The 14,950-nt window shown below is 42.4% G+C and overlaps 1 non-coding gene across 1 annotated transcript; it reads right to left on the bottom strand.

Moving 5' to 3' along the window:
- Positions 1-4,033: 4,033 nt before the first annotated feature.
- Positions 4,034-4,140, bottom strand: LOC138880589 (small nucleolar RNA R71). The gene has a single exon (XR_011403318.1). It is a non-coding gene; the product is annotated as a small nucleolar RNA R71 (small nucleolar RNA).
- Between the last annotated feature and the right edge of the window lie 10,810 nt (positions 4,141-14,950).

The raw sequence follows: 14,950 nt of genomic DNA on the forward strand, positions 1-14,950 counted from the left end.
TTTTCCGGTTCGATAGTGAGATTTTGATCTGAGGGTCGGAATAGAATTTCTGGAAGTTGGAATAGCTCTGTAGTGTTGAATGTGACGTGTGTGCAAAATTTCAGGTCATTCGGATAAGGTTTGATAGATTTTTTGATCGAAAGCGTATTTTTAGAATTTTTGGGATTCTTAGGCTTGAATCCGATGAAAAATAGTTTTGATATTGTTTTGAGCGTTTCGAAGGTTGGAACAAGTTTGAATGAAGTTGTGGGATATGTTGGTAGGTTTGGTTGAGGTTCGAGGGGCCTCGGGATGATTTCGGATGGTTGACGGAAGAATTTTATAGTTTTAAAGTTGCCGCTTCAACTGGTTTTCTGTCATAACTGCACCTGCGGTTTGGGTCTCGCAGGTGCGGCGCCTTAGAAGCGGCTCTGTGGTCGCAAAAGCAGAATGGGAGAGGTCAAGCAGGAGCCGCAGAAGCGGTAGGTTCTCTGCAGGAGCGGTACCGCATCTGCGGACGGGGAGTCGCAATGCGGAAGCTGGCTTTAAGTGAGAAGTCGCAGATGCGACGCTTGTTCCGCAAAAGCGGGACCGCAGATGCGGTAACAGCTGGGCAGAAATAGGAAATTTTGAGGGTTTAGTTTCAAAAGTTGGAAATTCGATTTGGAGCTCGGGAAAGGGTGATTTTGAGAGAAAATTGAAGAGGAGATCATTAGGTAACAATTCTTTAACCCTTTCTAGTTATATTCCATCAATCTATAGTTAGTTTTATCATTTGATTTCGGATTGGAGATGAAAATTGGGGAAAAGTTGGAAGAAAGTTCTTAAACCTAAAATTCGACTTTTGAGTAGGAATTTGACCTTAGATTTGGATAATTTTGGTATGCATGAACTCGTGAGAGTATGAGGTTCTGAAAATATAAATTTTACCCGATTTCGAGATGTGGGCCCGGGGGCGTTTTGGTCATTTTACCAAATTTCGCGTATTAGCTTAGAATTTAATTGTAGAATCAGTTACTTGAAGTGGTATTTACATTATGCATTTGAATTGAATAGATTTGGGCCATTTGGAGTCGAGTACTCGAGGCAAGAGCGTGGTTTCGAATTGATTATTGAGCCGATTCGAGGTAAGTGACTTGTATAACCTTGTGTGGGGGACCTTCCCCTTAGGATTTGGTATATTTGGTAATTGAAATGCCTTGTACGTGAGGTGACGAGTGCGTACCTGTGCTAATTGTTGGAAATCCGGTTTTCATTAAGTAATTACTAGTATGTTCTCTTTCCTGTTTTTATTACTTGCATCATTAAGCCTGTTGTTAACTTAGGAAAGCATGTCTAAGTGACTTAATTGCTTTACTTGCTCAAACTGCCTTACCTGAATTATGTACAGCATGCTCCACGTCCTCCCAGAGCTTGTTTTGAGTGTGGTGACACACGCCATATGGTGAGGGATTGCTCTAGACTTGGGAGGGGTGCACCTCCACAAACTTTTCAGCCACATCGTGCCCAATAGAGTTCTCAGGTCATGGTTACAGCTCCAGTTGCTACCCCACCTACTCAGCTAGCTAGAGGCGGAGGTCGCCCTAGAGGTGGAGGTCAGGCTAGATACTATGCCCTTCCTGCCTATACCGAGGTTGTTGCCTCCGATTCTATCATCACAGGTATTATATTGGTCTGTCACAGAGATGCATCGGTTCTATTCGATCCAGGCTCCACTTATTCTTATGTGTCTTCTTATTTTGCTCCACATTTGGGTGTATCTCGGGATTCTTTGAGTTCCCTTGTTTATGTTTCTACTCATATGGGGGATTCTCTTATTGTGCACCGCATTTATCGGTCGTGTTTGGTTGCTCTTAGTGGTTTTGAGACCAGAGCCGATTTATTGTTGCTCAGCATGGTAGATTTTGACATTATCTTGGGCATGGACTAGTTGTCGCCTCATTATGCTATCCTTGATTGTCATGCCAAAAATCGTGACGCCTATGTCTGGGTGTACCGCAAGTTGAGTGGAGGGGTACTTTAGATCACACTCCCAGTAGAGTTATTTCTTTTCTTAAAGCTCAACGTATGGTTGAGAAGGGGTGTGACGCGTATTTGGCTTATGTGAGAGATGTCAGTATTGATATCCCTTCAGTTGATTCTGTTTTAGTAGTACGGGATTTTCCCGATGTGTTTCCAGCTGATCTTCCGGGAATGTCGCCTGATAGAGATATTGATTTTGGCATTGATCTGTTGCCGAGCACTCAGCCCATTTCTATTCCTCCGTATCGTATGACTCCTCTTGAGTTGAAGGAGTTGAATGATCAGTTATAGGATTTGCTTGATAAGGGTTTTATTCGGCCTAGTGTATCGCCTTGGGGTGTTCCTGTCTTGTTTGTGAAGAAAAAGGATGGTTCTTATGCGTATGTGTATCGATTGTCGCCAGCTGAACAAGGTTCCAGTGAAGAACCGTTATCCTTTGCCTCATATTGATAATCTGTTTGACCAGCTTCAGGGCGCACGGGTGTTTTCTAAGATTGACTTGCGCTCAAGTTACCATCAATTGAAGATTCAGGAGCCAGATATCCTGAAGACTGCTTTCAGGACTCGGTATGGTCATTACGAGTTCCTTGTCATGTCATTTGGGCCGACCAATGCCCCAGTAGCTTTTATGCACTTGATGCATAGTGTGTTTCGGCCGTATCTTGACTCGTTCGTCATTGTCTTTATTGATGATATTCTGGTGTATTCCCAGAGTCGGAAAGATCATGAGTAGCACCTGAGGACTATGCTTCAGACTCTGAGAGAGAAGAAGTTAAATGCTAAGTTCTCGAAATGTGAGTTTTGGTTGGATTCAGTGGCATTCTTAGGCCACGTGGTATCGAGTGAGGGTATTCAAGTGGATACGAAGAAAATAGAGGCCGTGCAGAGTTGGCCCAGGCCATCCTCAGCTACAGAGATCTGCAATTTCCTTAGCTTGGCGGGTTACTACCATCATTTTGTGGAGGGGTTTTCATCAATTGTAGCCCCTATGACCAGGTTGACCCAGAAGGGTGCTCCGTTCCAGTGGACGGAGTAGTGTGAGGCGAGCTTTCAGAAGCTCAAGACAGCTTTGACTACAACCCCAATTTTGATACTGCCTACAAGTTCGGGGTCTTATACGGTTTATTGTGATGCCTCGATGATTGGCCTCGGAGCGGTGTTGATGCAGGACGGTAGGGTGATTGCCTACGCATCCAAACAGTTGAAGGTACATGAGAAAAATTATCCGATCCACGACCTTGAGTTAGCTGCCATTGTTCACGCCCTGAAGATCTGGCGCTATTATTTATACGGTGTGCCTTGTGAGATTTATACTGACCATCGGAGCTTGCAATACTTGTTCAAGCAAAAGGATCTAAATTTGCGCCAGAAGAGGTGGTTAGAGTTGCTGAAGGACTATGATATCACTATTTTGTATCACCCGAGCAAGGCCAATGTGGTGGTCGATGCCTTGAGTCACTGGGCAGAGAGTCTGGGGAGTTTGACTTATTTACCAGCATCAGAGAGGCCTATGACGATGGATGTTCAAGCCTTAGCCAGCCAGTTTGTGAGATTGGATCTTTCGGAGCCCAGCCGGGTTAGAATGGAGAATCAGGGAGTAGAAGACATTCAACCACCAGTCCATGTGGAGGATCAGTTTGATGAAGTAGCACCAAGGCCAGCAAATAGAATCCTAAGGGATTATGCTAGACCTGACCGCTTCAACTGTGAATCTAGTGTCAGAAAACCGCCACTGGCAGCCAACAACTTTGAAATCAGGACTGGCCTGATTCAAACAATTCAACAGTCTTGTATCTTTACTAGAGACTCAAGTGAAGATCCACACAGTCATTTAATTGACTTTCTGGAACTTGTTGAAACAGCTAAGTATAATGGAGTACATCCTGAAGCTATCAAGTTAAGGTTATTTCCTTTTTATTTAAAAGGAGATGCCAAGACTTGGTTGTAAAGTTTGTCACAACGTTCCATTACCACATGGGACCAAATGACTTAGAAATTTTTAAACAAAAATTTTTCCCCTGCTAAAACCACAAAGTTAAGATAAGACATCTCTAATTTCTTGTAGACTGATACTGAGTCAGTTTATCAAGCTTGGGAAAGATTAAAAGCAATGTTAAGAAAATGTCCACACCATGACATTCCTGAACACATGCAACTGTATATTTTTTTATCATGGGTTAAATCCCTCTGCTAGAAATGTGATTGATGCAGCTGTAGGAGGTTCTGTAATGGGAAAAACCACGGAGGAAGCATTGCAATTATTGAACGAGATTTCTGAGAATGCCATCCAATGGCCATCTGACCGTGTAATCATCAAGAAGGCTGCTACGGTAAATCAGGTTGATGCTTTAAATACACTAACGCAGCAAATTGTTTCTTTGGCATAAAAGTTTGAATCTTTTCAGGTGTATACACAACAACCAAGCCTATTTGAATCTTGTGATATGTGTGGAGGAAACCATCTGATCCATAAATGTTAAGCAAACAATCATAATGACGAACATGTCCATTTTGTCAGTTATAAACTGTACCCTTTTGGCAGTCCAATAGCACAAAAGCACCCAGGATTTCAATGGAGCAATCCAAATGGTGCAGAAAACTCTCAAAGCTTCCAGAAGCAACAAGTACAAGGTCTATCGGGATACCAGAATCAGAACCGTAGGCAACCAAACTATAGACCTTATCAACAAGCAGGGCCAAAACAAAGGCCTCAATAAGCTCATTCAAATTTTGATGACCTTTTGTATAAATTCATTAAGGTCACTGATGAAAAGATGAAAAGCCAGGGTTCAGCCCTCAAAAATCTGGAAATGCAATTAAGTAAACTGGCAACTCTTGTGTCAGAAAAGATTCAAGGTCCCTTGCCAAGCAATACGGAGAAAAATCCAAAGGAGCACCTTAAGGCCATCGCCTTACGGTCAGGTAAGGAGCTTGATGAACCATATGCAGACAAGTCAGAACAACAGGTAAACAAGGGTAAGAATGTTGAAATACCCTCTGAACTATCTGAAGAGAAAGAAGTCAAGAAAAAGGAAGAAAATAATATTGAAAAATTGACTCCTTTCCCTGTGACAATTCCTTTTCCACAAAAACTGAAAAGAGAAAATCTTGATAATCAATTTTCAAAGTTTTTGGAGATTTTAAAACAAATCCACATTAATATTCCTTTCACTGATGCTTTGTTGCAAATGCCTTCTTATGCCAAATTCTTAAAAGAATTTTTGTCAAGTAAAAGGAAATTGGAAGAAGTTTCTGTGGTGGTGCTTACTGAAAAATGCAGTGCTATACTTCAAAATAAGCTACCACAAAAACTTGGTGATCCAGGTAGTTTTACATTCCATGCACTTTGTGACTCTGGAGCTTCAATTAACTTGATACCATTTTCTATCTTTAGAAAATTAAATCTTGGTAAAATGAAAGACATAGGTGTTTCTCTTCAGTTTGCAGATCAAAGTACTAAGAAACCTAAGTGACTAATTGAAAATGTGCTCGTAAGAGTAAATAAGTTTGTTTTCCCTATAGATTTTATAGTACTTGAAATTGTCACAACCCCAAATATTCGGTCGTGATGGCGCCTATCACATTACTAGGCAAGCCAACCCAAATCATTAACTACAACAAATTCCTTTTATAAAACCATTTTTCTAACACAGGTTTAAATACCAAATTTCCATAATAAGTGTTTAAAAACAACAAAATATAAGCGGGAGTCAAATAAACATGAACTACACAGCCCCAAATATCTGATGTCACGAGTCTAGAGCCTCCACTACATAACTGACTTTCTGATACAACATAAGTCTAGAAAATATAAAAAAGAACAAGATAGGAAGGAGAAATAAGGGTTGCGGATGCCATACAACTACCTTGAAATCTCCGGCAACCTCTAGATCAGCTGAGGACCCTCACTCTGACACTCGGGCACCTGGATCTGCACACAAGGTGCAGGGAGTACAGTGAGTACGCCAACTCAGTAAGTAACTAGAGTAAATAAGGTCTGAAAGCAGTGACGAGCAGTTAAAAATCATATAATTGAATAAACAACAGGATAACAAATCCATTTCACAGTTTAAAACCAGTTTCATCGTAGAATTATCAACTTCAGTTTAAACACTTGAAATCATATACTTAGCAATTTTTCCAACAGAGGCTTGTTTTTAAAAGAAGAGTGAAATCAGTGAAAATATCATAACTGGGCCCCTCGGGTAAGGTATCACTCAGAATATGGCCTCTCCGGTAGTCTCTCAGTCACTCGTGACTCACTCTCGTCACTCAGTACTCACTCTCAGCACTCAGGCTCATTAATATCTCATAATAATAGAAATCATAGTAATCGTTGTTCCGTGCAGCCCGATCCATAATTTATAGTCAACTACGCTCACTAGGGGTGTACAGACTCCGGAGAGGCTCCTACAACCTAAGCTTCATATCGTTGCGGCGCGCAGCCCGATCCAATATATATATATATATCGCTGAGGCGTGCAACCCGATCTATATAAGTATCGCTGCGGCGTGTAACCCGATCCATGACTCACACATTTATACATATCCTCACCATTAGGTTCTCAACCTCTCTCAGTCATTAACCTCACAGCCTCTCGGGCACAACAGTAGAAATTAGGGAACTTAGTCCGAACAGTCCTCACATTTAGAAGTGGAGTGATAAACCAGTTTTAAACATTTAAACAGGTAAAACGTGACTAAGGATATGCTTTTAACAAGTAAAGTTAGGAAAAATAGTAAAAATACCCTAAGGGTCTCAACAGGTCGGCACAAGGCCCCAAACATGGCATACAACCCATAATACAGTATAAATGACTAAAATACGGAATAATATAAGATTCCAAATCAAATACGCGGCCTAATAGTCGCTACAGGACGGACCAAGTCACAATCCCTACCGGTACACGCCCACACGCTCGTCACCTAGCATGTGCGTCACCGCATTTATCAAAACAAGTCAAATACCGAGGTTTGTACCCTCAGTTCCAGATTTACAACGGTTACTTACCTAAAACCGGTGAAAATACTACTCCGCGATGCCTTTGCCCCTCGAATCGGCCTCCAATCGCATCAAATCTATCCAAATCAGAATCACGACGTCAAAATATGCTAAGGGAACGAAGCCCAAACGAAAATAATCAAATTATACCAAAAATCCCGAAATTGGCCAAACCCGACCCCCGGACCCATGTCTTGAAACTCGATAAAAATCATATCAACGGAATCCTTATCCTCCCACGAGTCCATACATACCAAGAACACTGAAATCAGAGTCCAAATGACCCCTAAAATTCTCATTCTAAAGTCTCTTAATCTCAAGCCCTAATTCCTCAATTTTAGGCTTAGATTCCATGATTTATTAGGTAGATTTCACATTAGAATTGAGTTTTAAGTCCAAAATTCTTACCTCAAAGTGATTCCCCTTGAATCCCTCTTCAATCTCTTTTAAATAGCTCCAAAACGACCAACAATGGAAGAAATAAATAAGGGTGGGCATCGGTCGGTTAGGTTCGGTTATGAATATTATCGGTTTAGCATATCGGTTATCGATTTATAAATATGATAAACCGATAACCAAACCGATAAGATATTAGTTATTGATTATCGGTTAATCGGTTGTCGATCATTACCGGTTCGGTTATCGGTTTACCTGATAAGATAACTCAATCTAGAGTTAAGCAAAAAAGAGAAGACAATTCACTCGAGTTAAGCAAAAAAGAGAAGAATTCACATATAGAGCCCGTTTGGATTGACTTTAAAAAAATAGCTTTTAAGCACAAGTGCTTAAAAGCAACTTTTAAGTGCTGGAGCTTGTTTTATAAATAAGCAATTAACTGTTTGGATAAAAGTGCTGAAACTTAAAAAAAGTTAATGAAGTGTTTGGTAAATAAGTGTTGGTAAGCACTTTTTTCTATTAAAAAGACAAAAATATCGCATAAAACAAATCAAAAACCTACATCTTCCTCTTGCTTATTATGTAACAATCTGCCAAACCTCGATTTCTATAAGCTGATCATGACCAAACATAAAACTTGCAAAAAGATTGTTACCATATTTTTTAAAATGTAAAGCCTTAAAATCATGTTTGGGAGTAGTTGGATATTTTAGGATGAAGAACACGGAAAGTTTGGGAGTAGTTTGGTAAAGAAGAACAGAAAGTGTCGAAGATGAAGGAGAAGAACAAACTTACCGTCGAAGATGAAGGAGAAGAAGAGGAAAAAAGATGAACAGAAAGTGGGAGTAGTTGGATGTTTTAGGATTTATTTGACGAGGGTAGTTTTGGGATTAGTAAAAGTTATAAGGGACAAGTAAGTAATTTCGTTGGTCAAAATAAGATGGCTTTTAGGCCAAAAACGGGGAAGTTAGGATATCCTAACTTGTGGCTTTTAGCTTTTTTAAAGCCTTTTTAACTTTTTTTAAGCTGTTTTTTTTTTTGCCAAACACTCCAATAGTATACTACCCAATTCTACGTTCTAGCCACAACTAATATTTGAAGAATGTTTCATTTTGACAAATTCATGACCTGTGCAATCTCAAAAATTGATACTACAACTCCTCAAGCATTCCATCTCCATTTCAGTGGAAATATTAGTTAACAGGAACATAAATTATAATTTTTTGGGTTCCTACCAAACTATAATCAAGAGATCAATCATTTTCCAGAGTCCAATGGTAGCAAAAGCAATAAGAGTACTAGTAATTCAAAAGTTGTCCAAACACAACTAAAATAGTATTAATTCTTCAACAATCCAAATACATTAATAAGAATACAAAGTAGTAGCAATTTCACCTTAAAATTAAAAAGTACAAACATAGTACTAAAACATGAGCACAAAATAAAGAATCAAAAACAATCAAAAATCCTATATTTTTATTATCGAACTCTACTGTAAAACTCAAAAGAAAGGAACAAAATTTGTTCTTAATAAAGAAGTAAATTTGGAATTCAAATTTACGCTAAGATTCTAAGAATGTGGTTGTACATTGAAATTTGAAGAAGAACCGTTCAAAAATTGAATCAGAGTCTGAAGAGTGAACATTAAAACTTCAATCTTGAATGCGACTGAGAAAATTAAGAGAAAAAGAGAGAATGAAGCCCTAGAAATTGGGTAAAATCCTAATTTTATTAAATCTTATTGGGTTATCGGTTAACCCGTTAAGAAATTGGGCAACCCATGGCCCGAACGGATAACCCAATAAAGAGATTAAGTGTCTCAAACCTTACCAAATCCTTTCCAAACTCGATTCGACCAACCCTATAAGAAGCCTCACCTGAATTACCTTCACCTTTTCTAAAGCATCCTGCACCAGGTCTGTCCCCAATAGCCTAGCCTTACCGGGCTCGAACCAACCAACTAGAGATCTACACCACCTCCCATACAAAGCCTTATACGGAGCCATCCGAATACTCGACTGGTAACCGTTGTTATAAGCAAACTCTGCAAGCAGTAGAAACTGATCCTAAGACCCTCCGAAATCAATGACACAAGCACGCAACATGTCCTCCAATATCTGAATAGTGCACTCGGACTGCCCGTCCGTCTGAGGGTGAAAAGCTATGCTCAACTCAACCTAATTACCCAACTCTCGCTGCACAGACCTCCAAAACTGCAAAGTAAACTGAGTGCCCCTATCTGAAATGATGAAAACTGGGACACTATACAACCGAACAATCTCCCGGATATAGATCTTTGCCAACCACTCTGAAGAATGAGTAGTACATACAGGAATGAAGTGCGTGGACTTGGTTAGCCGATCCACAATCACCCAAATAACACTGAACTTCCTCATAGTCCGTGGAAGTCCAACAACAAAGTCCATAGTGATCCTCTCCCACTTTCACTCGGGAATATCCATCTGCTGAAGCAAGCCACCCGATCTCTGATGCTCATATTTCACCCGCTAACAATTGAGACACCGAGTTACAAATCCCACAATGTCTTTCTTCATTCTTCTCCACCAATAATGTTGCCTCAAATCCTGATACATCTTTGCGGCACCCGGATGAATGGAATATCGCGAGCTATGGGCCTCCTCCAGAATCAACTCCCGAAGCCCACCTACATTGGGCACACAAATCCAACCCTGCATCCTCAACACCCCATCATCACCTATAGTCACATCTCTGGCATCATCATGCTGAACCTTGTCCTTAAGGACAAGCAAATGCGGATCATCATACTGGCGCTCTCTGATGCGATCATATAAGGAAGACCGAGAAACCACGCAAGCAAATACCCGACTGGGCTTCGAAACATCTAACCTCATGAACCGATTGGCCAAGGCCTGAACATCAACCGCAAGAGGTCTCTCCCCAACTAGAATATATGCCAAAGTCCCCATACTCACCGCATTTTGTCTCAAAGCATCAGCCACCACATTGGCCTTCCCTGGATGGTACAATATAGTGATATCATAATCCTTAAGCAACTCCAACCACCTCCGCTGCCTCAAATTGAGATCCTTCTACTTGAACAAGTGCTGGAGGCTACGATGGTCAGTAAACACCTCACAAGACACATCATACAAGTAGTGCCTTCAAATCTTCAACGCGTGCACAATGGCAACCAACTCCAAATCATGAACGGGGTAGTTCTTCTCATGGGGCTTCAACCGACGAGAAGCATAAGCAATAACTCTACCCGCCTGCATCAATACACAACCAATACCAACTCTCGAAGCATCACAATACACGATATATGAACTTGAAGCTGATGGCAAAACTAACACTGGAGATGTGGTCAAAGCTGTCTTGAGCTTTTGAAAGCTCTCCTAACACTCGCCCGACCATACAAATGGAGCACCCTTCTGAGTTAACTTGGTCAAGGGCGATGCGATAGATGAGAATCCCTGAACAAAACGATGATAATAACCCACCAAATAAAGAAAGCTACGAATCTCTGTGGCTGAGGACGGTCTGGGCCAACTTTGAACCGCCTCTATCTTCTTCAGATCAACCTGAATACCCTCGCTGGACACCACGTGCCCCAAGAAAGCCACTGAAACTGAGCCAAAACTCATACTTGGAGAATTTTGCATAAAGCTTCTCCTCCCTCAATCTCTGCAACACAATTCTCAAATGCTCCGCGTGCTCCTCCTGACTACGCAAATATACCAGAATATCATCAATGATGACTATGACAAACGAATCAAGATAAGGTCGGAACACGCTGTTCATCAAATGCATGAATGTTGCTGGGGCATTGGTCAGCCCAAAAGACATCACCAAGAACTCTTAATGACCATATTGGGTCCTGAAAACTGTCGTAAGAATATCCGAGTCCTTGATCTTCAACTGGTGATAACCCGAATGGAGATCAATCTTGGAGAACACTCTCTCTCCTTGAAGCTGGTGAAATAAATCATCAATGCGAGGCAAAGGATACTTGTTCTTAATTGTTACTTTGTTCAATTGCCTATAATCAATGCACATCCTCATAGTGCCATCCTTCTTCACATATAGAACCGGCGCACCCCAAGGTGACACACTAGGCCGAATGAACCCCTTATCGAGGAGTTCCTGAAGCTGCTCTTTTAATTCCTTCAACTTTGCTAGTGCCATACGATACGGCGGAATAGAAATGGGCTGAGTGCCCGGCACCAGGTCAATACCAAAATCAATATCCCTATCCGGTGGCATGCCCGACAGGTCTACAGGAAACACATTTGGAAAATCCCTCACAACTGGAATAGAATCAATACTGGGATTCTCAACACCGACATCCCTCACGAAGGCTAGATACGAAAGACATCCCTTCCCAACCATACGCTGGGCCTTCAAGAATAAGATCACTCTACTAGCAACATAATCAGTCAAACCTCGCCACTCAATCCGTGGCAACTCGGTATAGCCAATGTGACTGTCTTGGTATGACAATCCAGAATAGCACGACACGGAGATAGCTAGTCCATGCCCAAAATGATATCAAAATACACCGTACACAATAATAAAAGATCTACTCGGGTTTCCAGATCCCCAATAGTCACCACACACGACCGGTACACACGGTCTACAACAACAGTATTGCCCACTGGAGTAGATACATAAATAAGTGAAACAAGAGACTCACGTGGCATATCCAGATAACGGGCAAAGTATGATAACACATAAGAAAAGGTGGAACCGGGATCAAATAATACAGAGGCATCTCTATGACAGACTGAAACAATACCTAAAATCACGACATCTGAAGCAGCAGCATTTGGTCTACCCGGAAGAGCATAGAAACGGGCCTGACCACCACCTGATCGACCTCCCCCTCTAGGGCGACCCCTGGCTGACTGACCTCCACCCCTATCTGGGTGGGTGGGTGGTAAAGTAACTGGAGCAGAAGTCGAAGGCTGACCCTTCTGCTGAGATGGACCATCATGAAGACGAGGATATTGCCTCCTCATATGCCCAAACTCTCCATACTCATAACAACTCCCCGGTGCTGGAGATGGGGACTGAAGGGAACTCTTGGCACCGGATGACTAGTAGAAGGACCTGGCATAGAAGAACCCTGAACTGATGGAGCACGGGACGAACTCTGGGCTGGAAGGGCACTAAGTGATGAGTGGCCCTGATGAGAACTGTGAGAACCATGACCCGATGATGCCCCACGATAACCTGGGCGAGATGAATGAGCCTGCCTGAATGGACGGCCTCTGCCCTGTTGGAACTGACCCCTCAAAGGAGCACTACTAAAGCTACCAGATCCCCGAGGCCTCTTGGCCTCCCTCTCCTCTCGCTCCTGGCGGGGAACCGACTCAATCTCACGGGCGATGTCAACAACCTCCTCGAAAGTAGCACCTGTCACCCTCTCCCTAGTCATGAGAATCCGAAGCTGATATGTGAGACCATCAACAAACCTCATAATCCTCTCTCTATCTGTCGGAACCAACCAGACCGCACGACGAGCTAACTTAGAGAACTGCATCTCATACTGTATCAAAGTCATCTCTCCCTGACGCAACTGCTCGAACTGCCTGCGCAGCTCCTCTCGGCGAGACTATGGCATATACTTCTCTAGAAAGAGAACAAAGAACTGCTGCCAGGTAAGGGGCGCTGCACCAACAGGCCTACACCTCTCATACGCCTCCCACCAAGTGAAGGCAGCCCCATAAAACTGAAAGGTGGTAAAAGCCACACCACTGGTCTCTAGAATACCCATTGTATGAAGCATCCTCTAGCATTTATCCAAGAACCCAAGGGCATCCTCGCCCTTTACACTGCTAAAAGTCGGAGGTTTGAGTCTACCAAACCTCTCTAGTCGACGCTGCTCATCATCCGGCATAGCTGGCACCACATACTCCTGAGCTGGTGCAACCAGCTGGGCTGGAAGTGCCTCCAGTGTTTGGAGTCCCTGCACAACCTGCTCAGGTGTGCGAGTAACGGGAGTCTGGGTGCCTCTCCCAGCCTGAGAAGTAGCTGCGGCCGTAGTAATCGAGACCGCCTGAGACAAACCTGTACACACTGATAAGATCTGTGCTAGAGCCTCCTGAAGGCCTAGAATCACAATAGGCACAGCCGGTGCTGCTGTAGCGTCCCCAACTGGGACATGATCCTGAACTGGGGCAGCTGGTGGATCTGCAGCACCTGGCGGTCGTCCATCTTGTCCGGTAGCACGTGTCCTCACCATCTGTGAGAGAATGGAATAACAGAAGTTTAGTATTCGGATCAACAGATTCACACGACAAGAATTTCAAGAATATTTTCCTAAAGGTTCTGCAGCCTCTCGAGGATAAATACAGATGTCTCCGTACCAATCCGCGAGACTCTACTAAACCGTCTCATGACTCGTGAGACCTATGTAACCTAGGCTCTGATACCAACTTGTCACGACCCCAAATACCCGATCGTGATGGCGCCTATCACATTACTAGGCAAGCCAACCCAAACCATTAACTACAACAAATTCCTTTTATAAAACCATTTTTCTAACACAAGTTTAAATAACAAATTTCCATAATAAGTGTTTAAAAACAACAAAATATAAGCGGGAGTCAAATAAACATGAACTACACTACCCCAAATATTTGGTGACACGAGTCTAGAGCCTCCACTACATAACTGACTGTCCGATACAACATAAGTATAGAAAATGCGGAAAAGAACAAGATAGGAAGGAGAAAACAGGGCTGCGGACGCCATGCAGCTACCTTGAAATCTCTGGCAACCTCTGGATCAGCTGAGGACCCTCACTCTGCCACTCGGGCACCTGGATCTGCACACAAGGTGCAGGGAGTACAGTGAGTACGCCAACTCACTAAGTAACTAGAGTAAATAAGGTCTGAAAGCAGTGACGAGCAGTTAAAAATCATATAATTGAATAAACAATAGGATAACAAATCCATTTCACAGTTTAAAACTAGTTTCATCGTAGAATTATCAACTTCAGTTTAAACACTTGAAATCATATACTTAGCAATTTTTCCAACAGAGGCTTGTTTTTAAAAGAAGAGTGAAATCAGTGAAAATATCATAAATGGGCCCCTCGGGTAAGGTATCACTCAGAATATGGCCTCTCCGGTAGCCTCTCAGTCACTCGTGACTCACTCTCGTCACTCAGTACTCACTCTCAGCACTCAGGCTCATTAATATCTCATAATAATAGAAATCATAGTAATCGTTGTTCCGTGCAGCCCGATCCATAATTTATAGTCAACTACGTTCACTAGGGGTGTACAGACTCCGGAGAGGCTCCTACAACCTAAGCTTCATATCGTTGCGGCGCGCAGCCCGATCCAATATATATATATATCGCTGAGGCGTGCAGCCCGATCCATATAAGTATCGCTGCGGCGTGTAACCCGATCCATGACTCACACATTTATACATATCCTCACCATTAGGTTCTCAACCTCTCTTAGTCATTAACCTCACAACCTCTCGGGCACAATAGTAGAAATTAGGGAACTTAGTCCGAACAGTCCTCACATTTAGAAGTGGAGTGATAAACCAGTT

Source organism: Nicotiana sylvestris, chromosome 10, assembly GCF_000393655.2.
Source record: "Nicotiana sylvestris chromosome 10, ASM39365v2, whole genome shotgun sequence".
In the NCBI taxonomy this organism is placed as follows: domain Eukaryota; kingdom Viridiplantae; phylum Streptophyta; class Magnoliopsida; order Solanales; family Solanaceae; genus Nicotiana; species Nicotiana sylvestris.